The sequence below is a fragment of the Notamacropus eugenii genome, chromosome 1 (genome assembly GCF_028372415.1).
Source record: "Notamacropus eugenii isolate mMacEug1 chromosome 1, mMacEug1.pri_v2, whole genome shotgun sequence".
NCBI lineage: Eukaryota > Metazoa > Chordata > Mammalia > Diprotodontia > Macropodidae > Notamacropus > Notamacropus eugenii.
Window position 1 is genome coordinate 595129888 of NC_092872.1, and position 20102 is coordinate 595149989.

General features: G+C 39.5%; 1 protein-coding gene across 10 annotated transcripts in view; it reads left to right on the top strand.

Annotated features, from left to right (window-relative positions):
- RIN2 (Ras and Rab interactor 2) overlaps nt 1-20102 on the top strand; it is a 244203-nt gene that overhangs the window by 108796 nt on the left and 115305 nt on the right. The window contains exon 4 of one of the 10 annotated variants that reach the window (XM_072634564.1): nt 13999-14157. The exons of the other annotated variants lie outside the window; for them this stretch is intronic. The gene's annotated coding sequence lies outside the window, so the exon portion shown is untranslated. The remainder of the gene's footprint in view (nt 1-13998; nt 14158-20102) is intronic. 10 annotated transcript variants of the gene reach the window in all.

Genomic DNA, 20102 nt, shown 5'->3' on the forward strand with positions numbered 1-20102 from the left:
TTCTTGCTACTAGGAAATAAGAAATACAGGTAATGGGGTATAGAAACTTATCTGGCCCTACAGGACAAAAGAGAAGATAGGGACAAGGGAAGGGAGGTATGATAGAAGAGAGAGCAGATTGGTGATAGGGACAATGAGAATGCTTGGTGTTTTGCGGGGGGGAGGGGACAAATGGGGAGAAAATTTGGAACCCAAAATTTTGTGAAAATGAATATTAAAAGTTAAATAAATTAATTTAAAAAAATAAAATTAAAAAAAGTGTTCATTAACCAAGTGAGAAGAAAAGATAAAAGCTAGGGGGATAGGCTTATTGAATTGAATGTAAAACAGGGAGAAGCACAAACAATTCATTTTAATAAACATTCATTACATGCACACTACATAAAGGCACCATGTTAAGCATTAATTAACAAAACCTAAATTAAGTAAGAAGTAGACTCTGCCCTCTGGAAGTATATATTCTGTTGGAGGATGAAAAATGTAAAAAAGAAAATTGATTTGAGGAAGGAAAGAGTATCAAAAATTGAGGGACCCTGGTGTTTCACCTAGGAGACGACTTACCATGAACCTTGAAGGAAACTAAGGGTTCTGAGAGATAAGAGGTGAAGAAGACATGATTTCCAGATATGAAGTATAGCCAGATGACCATTAGTCAGTATCAGATGTACTGTACCAGATTAGTTAGTACCAGATGTTCTATAGACATCTAATTCAGCATATCCAAAATAAAACTTACTATGTTCCTCCTTCCCTCAAACCCTTCCCTCTTAATTATTATTGTCAGATTAAGCCAGGGGTGGGGAACCTGGGGGCTCACGCCACATGACAGCACAGCAAATCCCCTTAATAAAAGAATTTGTTCTGTAAAACTTAGGCTTAATCAAAGGCAGCACCTAAGGACCTAGAAGACCACATGTGGCCTGAGTCCCCAGGTTCCCCACACCTAGGTTAAGCTCATCACCTCTAATATCATCCCCATGCTGCTAACTCAAACTTGACACCACCTTCCTCAGCCTCCTCTCCCCTCTTTTTGGAGGATTGGAGAGTGGTGTACCAAACTTCTCCTAAAGCCTTCCTTATAAAGGGAAGAAACTGGAGTTCATCTAGCTGCATTCTGCATCTGCTGCTCTCCCTGGTTTCAGTTCCACAGAACAAGATGCCTCTGGTTACCCCTGCTCTTCTCCCATCTTTCCTTCCTCTTTTTGTGTGTTGTCTCCCCCCCGCCCCCCCCCCCCCACCCCCAGCCCACTGCCTTCAGATTATAAACTTCTTGAAGGCATGGATTGTTTGTATTAATTGTAGTTGCAGGACTTAGCACAGTACCTGATACATAGTTGCCACTTAATAAATAAATGTTTATTACATTGGGCTATCCAGGGAACCATTATCTTTTCAGTCACCAAAGTTTGCAGCTTTTGTGATAGCTTCCACCCTTCACTCTCAGTTAGCTCACACACCCAATTATCAGATATTGCCTTTTCTACCTTTATAGCATCCCTCCACTCACAGAGTCACCACTTTAGTTCAGATTCTTATCACCTCTCACCTAGACCATTGCAATACTTTGCTAATAATCCTTCTTTATTTTAGTCTCCCTCCACCCCTATCCATCCTTCAAACAGTTGCCAAAATGATTGCCCTAAAACATAGGCCTTGCCATGTCTTACTCCTGCTCAGTAAGCTCCAGTGGCTCCCTAATACCCGTAAGATCAAATATAAAGTCCTCTGTTTGGCATTTAAAGTTCTTTACAACCTGGCCCCTTCTCACCTCTCCAGTCTTCTCACACTCAGACAGGACTACTTACTGTTCCTCAGGACTCCATCTTATTTTTCTATACCTCAGTACTAACTGATTTCCATGCCTGGAATGCTCTGAATTCTCACTTGTAACTTTTAGAATTCCTGGCTTCCTTCCAGTCACAGCTGAAAAGTCATCTTCTCCAAGACCTTTTTTGTGTGTGTCCCCTAGTTACTATAGCCTTCCCTTCTAAGGTCATCTTCCATCCACTATGTATCTTGTATGTAATAATTTATTTATACATCTCCTCTATTAGAATGTCTGCTTATTGAGAGCAGGGAAATTTTTTTTCTCTTTTCTCATATCAATAGAGCCTAGCACAGTGCCTGACCCATAGGGATTTAATAAATGCTTATTGACTGTCCGACAGCCTATGAAAAGGCACAGAGGTGGCCAGCTTGGCTAGAATTCACAATGCAGGAAGGGAAGTATGTATGAAAACTGTGAGGATCAAAGGAGGCAAACTCCTTTGTGAACCTCAGGGTTCTATCTAAATGTGTAAATTATTTTTATACTTGGCCTCTTGAGTCTGTCCCTATCTTGCAGCCTCCCCTAAATCATTTGCAGCTGGACAGCTCCCACAGGTCCTTGGCAGTGTTACTCTCTAAAGAAATGACTATATCTTAAGTGTTTCTAAACAAAGCCTCTCTTTCATTTCCCTGCAAATTCTTTATGTCTTCTGCTTTTGTTTATGTAGTGAGAATGTCATCATAGATGCCATTCATTTCCTCCATAAAGCAGGAGGTCAGAGATCATTCTTATTCATCTTTTTATTCTCTGCTGAATTTGACACCCTACTTTGTACATGATAGGTATTCAGTAACTCTTGAATGTTCAATAAATTTTGAATGAGTGGAGGACCTCTTAGTAGGTACTTTCTGCCCACACTTCTCCAAACTGTCCTTCACACTGTAACTTATGCTCAATCCTGATCATGTTACTCCTCTGCTGCTCAAAATCCTATTTTTGGCATCCTGTCAAATTCTAACTTCTTTGATAGGGATTCAAGCCCCTCCGTAGTCTGGTGCTCCCCTTCTTTTCCCTCCTCAACCACCTTCCAGACTTTTCTTTTGCTACTCCTTTCAATTCACTCTTAAAGGATGGAAGGATACATACAGGTCCGGAAGGGTTTTGGGCAATAATCTAGTCCAACTCCCTCATTTTATAGGTAGGGAAACTGAAGTTCTAAAAGCACAAGCCATTTGTTCAAGTTAACACAATAATGAATAGCAGAGCTGGGACTGGAATATAGGCACCCTGATTCCAAATCCATTGCTTTATCTGCTGTACCATTCCACCTCCAAAATTCTCTATACAAATCCTATACTTTCATATGTCTATGACTTAACTTATACTTTTCCTTTTTCCCCTAAAATTTCCCCTCTCCCACCTCTTTGCTGTTGCATTATTGCCTCTCTTTTAGGCAGCTAGGTGGTGCAGAGAATAGAGCACCAGTGCAGGAGTCAGGAGGACTTGAGTTCAAATCTCACCTGAGACACTTGATACTCACTAGCTGTGTGACCTTGGGCAAGTCACTCAACCCTAATTGCCTCATCCTGGCTCATCTCCAGTCATCCTGATGAATATCTGGTCACTGGATTCAGATGGCTCTGGAGGAGAAGTGAGGCTGGTGAGCTGCACAGTCCTCCCTCACTCAAAGCAAAGTCAAGTGCAAGTCATGTCACTATTTCTCTGATGGCATGGTCTTCTTTGGCAACGAAGGACGAACACACACGTTGCCCATCCTTTAAAGCCTGGTTGAAAAGCCACAATGTCCAAGAAGCTGTCCTTGATGTTACCAGTTAGCTATAGTCTTTACTTCCTCCCCTCTCAGAAAACACTCTGATGGCTGCTTTCTGTTTGTGCTGGGTTGTATTGGACCTTTATTATAGGTATTTGTGTCTGTCATCCTCTCAGTCTCCCAGATCATTGAGGTCAGAGTTCTTATCTTGTCAAAATTATGTATCTCCCCCTGCACTTATCCTGGAGTAAGCACTTAATTAGTGCCCATTGAAATGAATAGCTTTGTGGTGACAGAAGGGAGGCAACACCCATAGAAGGGAAATAAAAGGATAGATAAAAGCATAGTAGATTTAGAGCTGGGAGTGACCTCATCTAGTTCATTCCCATCATTTTATACATAAGAAAGCAGAGTTCTAAGGAGATTGTACAAGATTTCACAAGTAATAAGTGACAGAACTGAGATTTGAGCCCTTTTCCTGTGATACCCAATGCAACAATCCTTTCACTATGGAAAACCACACTGCCTACTAAAAAGGAGAATTAAAGAATCCAACAACATATCGGATGTTAGAAACAAAGGAGAAACAAGAGTTGAAAATGACTCATCTTAAAAGCCAGAGTAACTTGGACATTGGTGGTATTATTAATAGGAATAGGGAAGTCAGAAGAGGAAGCTAGTTTATATGGCAGTTTTAAAAAAAAAAAAAAAAAAGGAAAGACATAGATCAGAATTTGAGGTAGTATTTTAATGAATAAATCCTAAAATTCCCTCCCAAACATTTTATGGATACCAGTTTTTGAGTTGTGAAAAGCAAGTGGGAAGAGACAGAAGCTATAACTAATCTCATTTTAATTAGGATCAGAGATGACTTAAAAGTGGAAATCTAGAGATAATTCACTCATCTTATTCTTAAATGCCCTTTCCTTCGTCCAAACTTTACCTAAATGTTAACAAATAGTAGAAATAAAGCTGCAAATTTTATCTTCTGTATTCCTCTAGGGAGAAGTCATGAAACACGAAACAGACAAAAGGAGAAAAAACACCAAAGGGCCTGTAGCAGCAACATAGTTTTTGGGAAAAGCGCCATATTAGAGTCAGGAGATCTAGAAAGTAGCTCTGATTTTGTCACTTTTTTGTCACATTTTAGTGAAAGCTTGGGAAGTCTTTGTGCAGTGGTTTCTTTTGTTTGTCTGTTTTTCAAAGGCTGGATCTCTCTGTCTTACCAGGGAGTAAAGACAGGGTCTACTCACAGGTCCAATCTCAGTATTGATCAGTATGGGATCTTTGACTTGCTCCGATTCTGACCTGGCCTAGTTAAACCTCCTTAATCAATCTGTTTTCCCTCTCCCTCATTCCCAGGGGCTTACAGTAGTGATGCCAGACAGTACAAACACCTGATTAATTATTGCTCAGAACTCCTTAACCTCCCCAGGAGCTGAGATTAGAGGCGTATGCTACCATCCTGGTTCTGCCTTGGTTTCTTCATCTGGAAATTAGAACAAAGATGCCTACCTCTAACTAATCTAAATCTAGTCATCTCTCTCAGAATGTATAATCCCTTCAACTGTGTATCTTGGAAATTCATGCTACAGAGCTATGAAGAGTATAATTCCAACAATACAAGTCCATCATGATTAGGTAGAAAACAGGCATGTCTTAATGCTCCATTATCTTTGTTCATGAAGATAGCACAGAGTATGATACAGTGACTCTTACTTATCCTTTAGTATTTGGAAAGGACATACCATCTGAGAAAGTATAGAGTAAGGTCTCAAGGTGTAGAGTAAGACTTACATACTTAAAAAGAAAAAAGTTGTATATAATAGATTCATATACTTTCATGTATAATTCTCTTTTTCTGTTCCATTTTATATGTGAAAACATTCATTTTATTTGATGTTTCTTAAGTTCAGAATAAAAAATAGTTTTAAAAATATTAAGTGTTTAGAAAGAATACAGTGTGATAGTACTTGCAGGGAGATGACAGATAATAAACCCATCATTACTAATGAGATTGCAGAGAGATTTTAGAGGGGGGGGGGGTGTCCTGTGGTCATTCTGTAAAATTGGATTCAGTCAAAAGCTGCACTTAAAGATTTAGAAGGCTACATGTGGCCCAAGACCACAGGTTATCCACCCCTGATATGGAGAGTAAAAAGAAGAGAGCTTTAGGACAGCAACTTGGAACATACCCATATGGGGTGGGAGGGGCGGGGAGTGGGGTATGGTACAGACAAGGAACCACCAAAGAGGACTGAGGAGTGGCTTGAGATGTAGGAGGAAAAACAAGGAGATCATCACCATCACAAAAACCCACAAAGAAGAGTATAAATAGGAGTAGAGAGTGGCCGGTAGTGTTGGTAAGGTAGAAGACGAGAACCTTAAAAGCTGAAAGACTACCAGCAGATTTTGCAATTAAGATATTAATAGAAAAGTTAGGGAAAATCATCTGAGTGGCAAAATTGGATGCCATATTGCAAAGGTCTGAACCTTTGAGTAAGCAGAACAGGAAAATACTGTTCCACAGTAATGTAAATAAAAAGATCCCTCAAACCAATCCACATACTGTACAGTTATAATAACCATTCTTAGCCCTGGAGATGATAGACTCTCCTCAGGTTCTTGGAGAAGTTGAAGACTTATGCATGAGGAATGGCACTTATTCTGTAAGACCCAGCACCATGTCCATTGATTTTACTTAACTTGTTTTCTGTGTTACAAGGAAAGACTCTCTGGGGGGAAATATCCAGAAATCACTATGATGGAAAACAAAGGCACCAATAAAACTTTTTGAAAGAACATACCATAAGGAAAATATTGTGCTTCTGTGATAGTCATTGAGGAAGATTGAAACTTAAGGACACAGCATAGTTAGTGCACTTATTGGAGTAAGAGTCACAGAATTTAGAGTTATATATCATTCCCACCCCAGCCAGCCCCTCTTCAGAATTGCTCTTTTGGTTAAGGGCATCACCATTCTTCCAGTCAACCAGAGGCCATAGGGCTAGACAACTTTTAAAATGAAAATGTTGTTTTAATGCAAATTATTGTAACCTCCCATCTGGGGCATTTTGTTCACTCCATTCTCATCTTGTGTAGTGATCCCCATCTCTTCCAGCAGACTGTCCCTTCTGTCATCCCTGTTCTCACTTATTTTCTGTCTCTGCCTGTCTGTGTACTCCTCTGCTGCCTACAAATGTCTTCCCCCTCCTCAAAAAATCTTTAATTGATTCTTCTGTCCCTGAGATTGTTCTCTATCTCGTTTGCATTTTGTGTCTAAACCAAGTTGTGATAGATGCCTGCACTTTTTCTCCTTGGACATGATCTCAGAGAGAGGACACTATAATTGAGAGGCATTGGAAAAAGCTTCTTGAAGAAGCTGAAATTTTAGCTGTGTCTTAAAGGAATCCAGAGGGCAGAGACAGAAGGAAGGGCATTCCACACATGGAGGACAGCTAGTGAAAGGGCAGAGCAGGAATTTCGCTTATTGAGTAAGGAACAGCAAGGAGGACAGTGTTACTGGATTGCAGAGTCTAAATGTTAGAACGCTGGAAAGGTAGAAAAGGTGTAGGTTGTGACAGGCTTTCAAAGTGACAGGGTTTTGTGTTTGATCTTGGAGTTTACTGAGTAGGACTGGGACATAATCTGACCTGTTCTTTCAGAAGATCAGAGATCACTTTGGCAGCTGACTGGAGGTTGGACTGGAGGAAGGAGAGATATGATGTAAGTAGACTAAACAGAAAGCTATTGCAACTAGATCAAAAGGTGATGAGGGCCTGTAGCAGAGTGGCAGCAGTGTCAGGGGTGTATACAAAGAGATATTGTAAAGGGAGAAGTGACAGGCCTGGCAAGAGAATGAATATGGAAGGTGAGAGATAGTGAGGAGTCAAGAATGACACTCAGGTGGCAAGTGTTGGGGATTGGGAGAATGGAGATGAACTTTGATGGTAGTTGTAAGAAGGGAGTTTTGGGGGAAAGGTTATAAGCCTGGGTGACTGGGAGGATTGTGTCTCCCTGCACCATACTTACCTGTTCAGGCATACCTTGGAAATTGTTGCAGATTCTGTTCCAGAGCACTGCAATAAAGGAATATTTCAATTAAGTGAATATTGCAATAAAGTGAGTCACATGAGTTTTCTGGTTTCCCAGTGCATATAAAAGCTATGTTTACACTATGCTGTAGTATATTAAGTGTGCAATTGTATTATGTCTTTTAAAAAAAGTACATACCTTAATGAAAAAATACTTTACTGCTCAAAAACGTTAACCATCATCTGAGCCTTTGGCAAATCATAATCTGTTGACTAGTGGAGGGTCTTGCCTCATTTTTGGTGTCTGCTGGCTGGTCAGGGCAGTGGTTGCTGAAGGATGGGGTGGCTGTGGGAATTTTTAAAAACAAGACAGCAATGAAATTTGGAGCAATTATTGACTCTTCCTTTCACTTGAACACTTAGAGGCCATTATAGGGTTATTGATTGGCCTAATTTCAACATTGTTGTGTCTCAGGGAATAGGGAAGCTTGGAGGGAGAGAGGAAGGGAGGCAAGGAGAGAGGGAGAGAAAGAGAGAGATTATAGAGAGGGGAAGGAGGGAGGGGAAAAAAATAGATGATTGGTGGAGCAGTCAGAACACACACAAAATTTATCAGTTAAGTTCACTGTCCTATATGGTCCCAGTTTGTGGCATCCTAAAAGAAGAGGAATAGTAACATCAAAGATCACTGATCCCAGATCACCATAGCAGATAGAGTAATAAAGAAAAGTTGGAAAGACTGTGAGAATTAACCAAAATGGGACACAGAGACATCATGTGAACACATGCTGTTGGAAGAATGGTGCTGATAGACTTGCTTGGCACAGGGTTGCCACAGACCTTCAAAATGCAAAAAATGCAGTTATCTCTGAAGCACAATAAAACAAAGTATGCCTGTAGTAGTTAGAGGGGAGCATTTGAGGGGCAGGGGAAAGAAGATGGGTTCAATTTTGAACATAAGTTTAATGTCTGGGCATCCAATTCAAGATGTCTAATAGTTAATTGGAGAGGTAAGACAGGAGAGAAATTAAGAGCTGGATACTGAGAGTCATCTTCATAAAAATGGTAATTGAATCAGGAGGAGCTGATGAGATCACCAAGTAACAGAGAAGGAGAAGAGGAGAGGGCTGAGGACAGGGCCTAGGAAGGGGGCTGGGAGAACATCTACAATTAGTGGATTTGACCCCAAAGAAGATTCAACGAAAAAGACTGAAAAAGAATTGTCAAACTGGTAATAGGAGATCAAGGAATGTCGTGGAAACCTAGAGAAAAGCAAGTACTAAGGAGACGAGAGTAATTCAAAGTATCGAAGGCTGTAGAGAGACCCAGAAGGTTGAAGACTGAGAAAAGGCCATTGGATTTAGCAATTAAGAGATCATTGTCGACTTCGGAGAAGGCAGTTTCTGTTGAATTATGAGGTCAGAAGCCAGACTAGAAAAATTAAGAGAGGGAGAACAAAGAAGTATCTATTGTAGATAATCTTTTCAAGGAGTTTCAACGGAAGAGAAAGGAGAGTTATGAGACAATTACTAGCTGGGATGGATGGATCAAATGAGGGTTTGGATTTAGGGGGAGGGGCGTATTAAAATTGGGGGTGGGAATAAAAGGGTAAATTTGTAGGTTAAAAGGGAAACAGTCAGTACATGTGGGGAGATTAAAAATAAGTGAAAGAGTGAGGATGACAGGGAGAACAATCTGCTGGAGAAGATGGAATAGAAGGGGATCATTTGTGAGATTTGCCTTGTTAAGGAAATGGGCTGTCACTTTAAAAGGGTGAAGGAGGAGGTAGTTGGGGAAAACATGTGAGTGATATGAGATGAGGATTGGTGAATAATGAACTCATGGCAAATGGCCTCAATTTTGTGGTTTTTCAGTTGTGTCCAACTCTTCTTGACCCCATCTGGGGTTCTCTTGGCAAAGATACTGGAATTTTCCTTTACCAGCTCATTTTATAGAGAGGAAACTGAGGCAAACAGGTTAAGTGACTTGTCCAGAGTCACACAGCTATTAAGTGTCTAAGGCCAGATTTGGTCTCAGGTCTTCTTGACTCCAGGCATGGCACACTATCCACTGTGTCACCTCACTGCCTGCTAGCCTCAGTTTACTCAGTAAAATATGAAGCAAGCTTCTCAACTGACAAGTTGTGGGGAAGGTCTGCCATGGGAAGTTTGAGGAAGGAAAAAACGGTTTGGAAGAGCTGTTGTGGTGGGTAGAAGAGTGAATTGATTAGGAAAGTATAAAAAGATTGCCTTGCTCTAGAAAGGACTCATTTGAGATTGTGTAACATAAATTTGGAGGGTACTCAATTTATATGGTTTCTCAAGAAATAAAAAAAGTGAACAAGGCAGCTAGGTGGCACAGTGGATAGAGTGCTGGCTCTGGAGTTAGGAGGACCTGAGTTCAAATCTAGACTCAGACTAGGTGTGACCCTGGGCAAGTCATTTAACCCTGTTTGCCTCAGTTTCCTCATCTGTAAAATGAGCTGGAGAAGGAAATGGTAAACTATTCTAGTACCTTTGCCAAGAAAATTCCAAATGGGGTCACTGAGTGTCAGATTGTACTAAATCAACAAAACAACAACCGCAAAGAAAATGAATGTTGGGAGCAATCCAAGGTTGGGGCATGACTGGGAATAGGATTAGAGGGATTCATGTAAAGAGGATAGTGTGTAAAATTGAACTGGTTAACCAAGAGGTCAAAATAAAGAAAGGAGGAAAGTATAGCCAGCACAGGCAAGAGTATCTGGGGGAAAAACTGACGGATAGAAAAATGGAAGGTCATAGGGAGAACAAAGATCAGAGTTAGGGGTCATAAGCCAGAGGAAAAGATGGAATGATAAAAGACTTTAACCAGATAGAGACATTTCTGAAATCATAAACATAGATGTGGAGTACTTGTAGGTGACAGTAAAATCAAAGATATGACTGTGATATGATCTCTGTGGGTAGCTAAGGCGGAATGAAGGAAGAGTTCTTGGGAATTGAGTTAGTTGAGGAACTAGGCAGTTAGAGTGTTTCACAAAGTATCAATATAAATGTTCAAGTCCCTTGGTGTGACAGCAAAGATTTGGGTGGGAAGAAAGCAGATGAGTTCACCACTGAAATCATTGGAGTAGGAAGGATAATATTTATGGGGCTATACATAACAAATCTAACTCTTCCACTGTTAGCAGTTAAGTGGTGTGGGATGAGTGAAAGTGCCTCCATTACCAAAAAGTATGGGCAGTGAGTGATACAGTTTAATCAGAAGGAAACCAGATCTCAGTAAATGCCAGAAGATGGAAAGAGTGAAAAAGGAATGAAAAGAAGTTTTTTAAATATAGGGTTTTCCAGAGAACACAGTGGTAGGGGTGGGCAGGTCTCAACAGGGATATTTGAGAGGGAGGGAATTGGACCGAGGGGCATTTAGAATTAATGGGACGGGCAAAGGGTGTGGGTGGGGAATTGGACTTGTACAATGACAAGTTTTCAAAATCCCTGGGATGGGAAACATGTGATGGTTGAGAATATGCTAACCATTGAGGAATGACTTTGGACAGATTATCAAGAATTTGTGAGAAGTCCATTAAGAGAAAGTGCACAAAACACTTTGCACAAATAAAATCAGATGTAAATAATTGTAAAAACATCAGTGGCTCATGGATAGGCCAAGCTAATATAATAAAAATGATAATTCTACTTAAATTAATTTACTTGTTGAGTGCCATACCAATCAAACTACCAAAAAATTATTTTATAGAGCTGAAAAAAATAATATCAGAATTCATCTGGAAAAACAGAAGGTCCAGAATATCAAGGGAATTAATGAAAAGAAATGCTAGGGAAGGTGGCCTAGCCCTACCAGATCTTAAATTGTATTATAAAGCAGCAATCATCAAAACCACTTGGTACTGGATAAGAAACAGAAGGGCTGATCAGTGGAATAGGTTAGTACACAAGACACTGTAGTCAATGAATATAGCAGTCTACTCTTTGACAAACCCAAGGACCCCAGCTTCTGGGATAAGAACTCACTGTTTGACAAAAACTGCTGGGAAAACTGGAAAATAGTGTGGTGGAAACTGGGCATATAGACCAATACCTGACACCGTATATTTGAATAAAGTTCAAATGGGCACATGATCTAGGCATAAAGGCTGATACTATAAACAGACTAGGGGAGGAAGGAATAGTTTATTTGTCAGATTTATGGAGAATGGAGGAATTTATGACTGAACGAGAGACAGAGAAAATTATGAAGTGCAAAATGGATAACTTTGATTAGATTAAATTGAAAAGTTTTTGCCCAAACAAAGCCAATGCAGCCAAGATTAGGGGGGAAGCAGAAAACTGGGAAAGAGTTTTTACAAAGGCCTCATTTCTAAAATATGTGAATAACTGAGTCAAATGTACAAGAGTACAAGTCATTCTCCAATTGATAAATGGTCAAAGGATATGAACAGGCAGTTTTCAGAGGAAGAAATTAAAGCTATCTATAGTCACATAAAAAAATGCTCTAAATAACTATTGAGTAGAGATATAAATCAAAACAACTCTGAGGTACTACATCATACCTATCAGATTGGCTAACATGATAAAACAGGAAAATGATAAATGTTGGAGAAGATGTGGGAGAGTTGGAACACTCATTGTTGGTACATCTGTGAGCTGATGCAACCACTCTGGAAAGTAATTTGGAACTATGCCCAAAGGACTACAAAAATGCACTTACCTAGCACTACCAGTTCTAGGTCTATATCCCAAAGAGGTCATAAAAATGGGAAAAGGACCGGTATGTACAAAAATATTTATAGCAGCTCTTTTTGTGGTAGCTAAGAACTGGAAATCAGTTCCCCATCAATTGGAATGTAATGGAATACCATCATGCTATAAGAAATGACAAACAGGCAGACTTCAGAAAATCCTGGACTTATATGAACTGATGCTGAGTGAAGAGAGCAGAACCAGGAGAACATTATACACAGTAACAGCCATAGTGTGCCAGGACTGTTTTCGATAGACTTAGTACTTCAGAGCAATGCAAGGACCTAAAGCATTTCCAAAGGACTCATGATGCTGTGTTATCCACATCCAGAGAAAGAACTATGGGGTTGGAACACAGAATTTTTTCTTTTGTTATGTTTTGTTTTGAGTTGTTTTTCTCATGGTTTCTCCCATTCATTTTAATTCTTCTATGCAACATGACTAATGTGAAAATGTGATTAATAGAAATGTATGTGTAGAGCCCATGTAAGACTGCATGCTGTCTTAAACAGGGAGAGAAATTTTGGAACTTATGGAAGGGATTGTTGAAAACTGAACACAAATAAATTAATAAATTTGGGGAAGAAAGAGAAAGAGGTGATTTGATTATTCAGGGCTCTCTCTCTCTCTCAGTGTCCAATCTTGTGGCACGTGATGGTAATGAGTCCTGTGAGGGCCTCCTACACAGCAAATAGAAACAAGCAAGGGTGTAGAGAATCTGGACAGGAGGCAGGAGCTGGCAATTTGAGGTCAGAGGTCCGAGGCCAGGATCTAGTGTGCAACTTGGAAAGACAGAAATGAGGAGGCCATAGGTGGGTACATTGTATCCCTGGCTCATGCAAGAGCAACGAGAGATGACCTACTGAATCTCTTTGGCTGATGTCATGCTCTGTGGGGATGTACCCTGAGAGAAATCCAGGGCAAAGACAGAAGCCATAGGTGAACCAGTCAAGTGGTAATTTCCCAAAGTCTCTAGGGAAGCACCTGAAACTCACAGGCATGTTAAGGTACCAGCTTTCTTTACATGTTTATACTTCTGAATTCTTTTTTTTCTCCTTGAAGTTGGTCCCAAACAGACACAGAAACAGCAGGTATCCATGTTCTAATACTTCACTCCCTTGCCTGACTTCATGGGTTTTCCATGTTCTGTCTCTGTGATTTTATACTTGCTATCCCCCATATCTTAGAAAACATTTCTTTCTCACTTTGAAAATCTTGGAATTCTTAGTTTCTTCTAAGCACTCAACTCAAGTTATACTTAATTCATAGGACTTTTCCTGACTGCTCAGATGCGAGAGTACCCCTTCTCAAACCTGTATTCATTATGTGTATGTTCCCTATGTTCTAATGCGTGTGCGTTTCATCTCCCCCATTAGAATATAAGCTCTTGGAGAGTGAGACCTGTTTTTCACTTTTATCTTTGTGTCTTCAGTGCTTTGATTACTGTTTGGCTCATAGTAACCACTTAATAACTGCTTGTTTTCTTGATTGCTTGATTAATTGCTAGAAGGAGCTTTTTGGAAGATAAAAGGATTAGCCCCCAATCTAGAAGCCCCCAATCTGGCTGAGGGTTGTAGGGCTGTTGTTGTTCATTAATGTCTGACTCTTCATGAACTCCCCCCCACCCCCATTTGGGGTTTTCTTGGCAAAGATACTGGAGTGATTTGCCATTTCCTTCTCCAGCTCATTTTACAGATGAAGAAACTGAGGCAAACAGGATTAAATGACTTGCCCTGGAGTCACACAGCAAGTATGTGAGGCCAAACTTGAACTCCCAAACCTGAGTCTTCATGTAGAGTTGACTTCCCTAGAAAAGACTAAAGAAAGCGACTTTCTCTTGAGGTAATCTTTCCCATGTAACTACTTGAGGATAGCTGGGTAAGGTGGGAGATGATGGGCACTTATTTTAGATTTACAAGGTAGTTTTATACGGTTTTCAAACCTCACCTTTCTTTTTTATTTGGAATTAGAGACAAGATTTCAACTATTATTCATCTTGAAAAAACCACTGGAGTATATAAAAAAATGAACAAAAAGCCTAGTCCCTGCCCTCAAGGAATAAAGAAAGTAAACAAATATTTTTGAAGCATCTGCTATGTGCCAGGCACACTTAGAATTATTATCTTTAATTTTTATTATAATTTAATATTAAATTTAATATAATAAAATTTTGATATTTAATATCTTAAATGTTTTATTTTAACTTTTAATAAAATAATTATCTTATTTAATCTTTACAATAACCCTGCAAGATAGGCACTATTATCATCCTCATTTTATAGTTGAGGAAACTGGGGCAGACAAGTTAAATGAAAAGGCCTAAGTCACACAGTTAGTAGCTATGGAGGATTTGCACTCGGGTCTTCCTGACAAGGGTCATCTAGATGGCTTAGTGCATAGACCCCTGGACTTGGAGTCAAGAAGACTCATCTCCCTGAGTTCAAATCTGGTCTCAGATACTTACAGGCTGTATGACCCTGGGTAAGTCACTTAACCCTTTTTACCTCAATTCTTCATCTGTAAAATGAGCTAAAGAAGGAAATGGCAAACTAGTCCAGTATCTCTGCCAAGAAAACCCCAAAGGGGTCTACACAGGGTTGGACTTGATTGAAATGACTAAGTAACAACAACTTCGTCACCAGCTGTCTGAAACAACGTTGCATAAATCTAGAGCTGAATGGATTTCGGGGACCAACAAGGCTAATCTCTTTTTATAGATGAGGAAGTTGAGGTAAACAAAGACTAAATGATTTACCTAAGGTCAAGTAAGAAGTAAATGTCAGGGCAGGATTTGAACCCAGGCCTTCTGACTGCTAAGCCCGGGCTCTTTTCATTGTACCAAGCTACCTCCATGTTTCTTAGTTTCAGTAATTAATAACCAGAATGTGATAGAATTTGGCAGCTCCATAATAAATGGTGAATAGAAATAATATAGAGAAGTATAAGAGAGTTCATTGCAAAATGAAGTAAAACCAGGAAAACAACGTATACGACTACCGCAATGTAAATGGAAGAGCAGCACAGCTGACACAGAGCTAAACTGATCCATGGATAGCAACTAGTAGCATTTATAAAACACTTTAAGATTTTAAAAGTACTTTGCATGTTATTGGTTCCTCCTATTTTACAGATGAGGAAACTGAGGCTAAGAATGGTTGTGACTAGCCCAACGTCACCCAACTAGTACTCATCGGCCAAACAACTGAATGTGATTCTATACTAAATTAATAGGGCTATCTTGTCTGGAATGCTGGAAGGATCATCCCATTGTATTCTTCCCTGGCCAGACTACATACGGAGTATTGTATTCAGTTTGGGCTACCACATTTGAGAAGGACAAAGTACCAAGGAGGTAGGGATATAGTTGAAAATCATATTTTCAACATTAAATAGATAAAACATTTTAAAACACATATGCCAGGCAAGCTGCTAAGTGCTGGGGATAAAAATGCAAGCAAGACAGTTCATATCCTCAAAGAGTTTACATTCTAATAAGGGGAAAACACATAGAGAAGCTGAAAGAGGGTGCTGTGGGAGAGCAGGTAAGGTCTAAGGCTTCTGGTGAAAAGATGGAGAAGTCTGGTCCTCTCATGAATTAGTGGTCCAGGCTAGGGGTTGACCAATCGAAAGAATAGGCCTTAGAGTACGAATGACTTCAATAATGACATCCAAAGAAGAAATAAAAGACATCAAGAATATATGATGAGAGAAGGGTTTGGGTTTACCATGTGATGAGAGGGAAGGATAACACGAATGCTGCAACAGTGCCCGTAGAATGCTGACATAACTAAAGGAGGCCTTTATTATGTTGGGGAGATCCTCCATAGAGGAGGGTGGATATGTAAGACTGGCCTAGATTTTTGTGCTGTACCAGTATAGGAGGGACCCACATTGATGAGATCATAGATTCATTTAAATACTAAAGAGTAGAAAAGAGGCATAATAATACCTTCTTTTTCACTACTCTGAGTCATTCCAGTCCCTCATAACCAACTTTCAATTAAATTCTTTAGTGAGGAATAATCCATTATCTGGACAGCTAGGTGGCACAATGGAATGCCAGACCTGAAGTCAGGAAGACTCATGTTTTTTTAATTCAAATCTGTTTCAGACACTTATTAGCTATGTGACCCTGGGCAAGTCACTTAACCCTGTTTGCCTCAGTTTCCTCATCTGTAAAATGAGCTGGAGAAGGAAATGGTAAACCACTTCAGTATCTTTGTCAAAAAACCCCAAATGGGGACGTGAAAAGTTGGTCAAGACTGAAAACAACTGAACAACCACAACAATCCATTATCTCCTAAGGTGACTCCAGTTTGAAAGAATTTTGTTAGGAAGTCTTCCATAAAGACAAGATCTGTTTCCTTGCAATGTTCATCTTTTGTTCTGAGTTTTGTCCACTGAGGTGAAGTTGGGGGCAGCCAAATAATGTCTAATCCTTTGTCCACTAGACATCCCTTGACAGCATGACAACAGTTAATATTCTCTTCATTGTTTTCTCCAGATTAATATTCCTAGTTCCTTTAACTGAATGGCTCTTTACCATTTTGTTTGCCCTCTTCCAGCTCCTCTATGTGTTTTCCCCTTATTAGAATGTAAACTCTTTGAGGATATGAACTGTCTTGCTTGTATTTTTATCTCTGGCACTTAGCAGCTTGCCTGGCATATGTATTTTAAAATGTTTTATCTATTTCATATTGGAAATATGATTTTCTACTACATTTCTACCTCCTTGGTACTTTGATCCACCTGCAATTAGACTTTTGAATATGAAATTATTTGGAATATTAAAGCATTTCCAAGTAATTACTACTGGATAGTGATATTACCCTGTATTCTCATAGCCATGATATATATTTTCCTTTGCCTTCTCATGGCAGTTTACTAGATTTTGTTGCTTATTTTATGTTTATACAACATTTAGAGACATTGTCCTCTTATTTTTATTTCATTTGGGAATCAGCCAGTAAATGTGCCTCTGCTGAGAGTTTCTTGCACCAAAAAACTTGGAGAACTAGATGCGTTACATTTTTTTACAAGTAATATAACTCTTTGGAATTTTTTATACATTCCATCTCTCAATGCCTCCAGTTTTGGCTTAGATTTGAATTTTTGAGCCCACTCCCATGGGGAGAAGTTGATTTGTTCAATTTTAATGGGCATTCTTTTGTTTATTGTGGTATAAAAAAGTGATTTGATAGTTGCTACATATGCCTTGAGATCTCTGGCATTAAAAATGCACTTTGAGTACAGCAAAAGTTTAGCAGCATAGTTGGACAGAAGATTATAGAGTAAAAAACAGGGCTGGGCAAAGAATCGTTGGATTAGAGGATTTAGAACTAGAAGGGATCTTGGAGTTCATTTAGTCCAGCTCTCTAATTTTATAGATAAGGAAGCTGAGGCCCAAAGGTTAAAATGACTTGCCTAATGTAATAGAGGAAAGGAATAGAGTCCAGACCTATGATTTCAATTAGTACTGGGAAAGTCTGGATCAAAAAACTACCTCTGCTAATGCAGCTCAGTACCTTCTCTGTAATTTATAGGCTTAGAGAGTTGCTTAGATCACTGAGCAATTAAGTGACTTGATCAAGGGATTATAGCCAATGTGTTGCGGAGGCCCAGTATTTAGCATAGTGCCAGGCACATAGTAGGCACTTGATAAGTATTTATTGAATTGAATTGACATTATGTCTTCCTGAGTTTGAGACCAACTCTCTACCCAGTTACTTATTAGATCATTGCTTCCTATCCCATACTCCATGTTGCCCAATGTCATGTCAGTAATAAATAGCAGAGGTGGGATTTGAACTCAGTTCTCCTGAATTCATAAGCAGTGCCTTTCCTCACTATATCATGCTAGCTCCCAGGTATCTCTGAAGAAAAGACCAATGGAGCCATAGGATTCCTTGAACTAATAATCTTCTTCATGCATATGCATAAAATGTTTCTCAGATCTGCAATGTGGGTCCGCTTTATTGTATCTATTATTCCATGATGTTCAAACTTATATTCCATTTTTCAAAAATTTCATAGATCTTGACTGTAACTTTGAAAAAAATTAAATCTAAAAAATTCTCTGTGTCAGTGTAAATGGCTTACAGAAGCGCAGTGATTCTTACTGGAGAACTGGACCAATACAGAAGGAAAGCTTTTTGTTCCCATCTCTTTCTAGTTCAGTTATAAAAAAATCAAATAAGATTGTTCCAACACACAGTTTTCATCTTCCCCCCCAACCCCTGGAAGGCTTACTTCAAGACTTATTGATTTGATTTAATTTTGACCTTTCCTAGATGACATTCTGCTTCTATCTTTCTGTTTTTACATCATCGTAATTTCTTTATATATCCCTCTTCATTCCCCTACCCATCAAACCATTTTTGCAAAAAGAATAAAAAAGAAAGGGGGGGGAGGGGAGAAGAAGCAGTTCAGCACGCTAAACAATGCATCATCCAAGTCAGACATAATATGCAATGTTCAGACCCCTCGAGTTCCCTTCTTTTTTGTCTTGCTTTGTATCCCTTGTACCCAGCACATTGCCTAGCACATAGTACCTCTTTTTGCCTTGTTGACTGGCAGACTTCAAAGGAAGAATGAAGGTAAATTTTCTCATTTCTTCTCCAAGGCCAAGTTTCAACAGGCGTCTCTTAGGACATTGCTAGGTCTAAGGCACCATGTTAGGTAGTAGAGATACAAATACAAAGAGGAGAGAGAGTATAGAGTATCTCTCCCTAAGGACCTTATATTCTATTGGGGAGTAAAGAAATATACACAGATAAAGTAAATATAATACACACATGTGCACATGCACGCCCTTGAGTTGGGGAGAGACAGAGGAAGCACAAGCAACTGAGAGATTAGGAAAGACCTCTTCTATTTTTTTTAATTTGTTGTCAGTTTTCTACAATCACTTGCATATATCTTAGATTTTCCCTTCTCCCTCCACCTTCTTTCCCCCTCCATCCCTAAGACAGCAAGCTACCTTATATAGGTTCTACACATTCTTATTAAATACATTTTCACCTTAGTCATGTTGCATAGAAGAATTAAAATAAATGGGAGAAACCATAAAGAAAAACAAAACATAACACAAGAGAAAATGGTTTGCTTCATTCTGTGATCCAGCTCCATAGTTATTTCCCTGAACAGGGAAGGCATTTTGCCTCAAGAGTCCATTGGAAATTTTTTAGGTCCTTGCATTGTGGTGAAGGACTAAGTCTACCAGAAAAATTTCTCACCCACTGTGGTTGTTGCTGTGTACAAAGCTCTCCTGGTTCTGCTCAGAAAGGCCTCTTCTAGAAGAGTGTCTGAGTCTGTCTGTGTCTTTGCCTACCTGATTTCTTCAAAGCTCCTGTGAAGTGCCATCTCCTACAAGAAACCTGTCCCGATTCCCTCCATATTCTAGTGCCTTCTTCCCAATTTCTTTGCATTTACTTTTCTATGTACATATTGTTTCCCCTCATAGGAGGCGCTTAATAAATGTCCCAGCCTGATGGTGCCCTCATTTCCTGACCCCTAAGAATAGCCTTCTGGTTGGTCTTCTTGCCACTAGTCTTTCTTCTCTCCAGTCCCTTCTCCACTTAACTTTCAGCTTGATCTTCCTAAGGCCCAAATCTCATGCATGTCCTCAGCCCCCTTCCTCCATTCAATTACTTCTAGTAGCTCCCTATTCCCTCTGATATCAAAAATAAACCCCTCTGTTTGGCTTTTAAAAATCTTCATAGCCTGACTTCTTCCTATCTATCCAGTCTTCTTACTTCCCTTGACATATTTCTCACACAAGACACTCT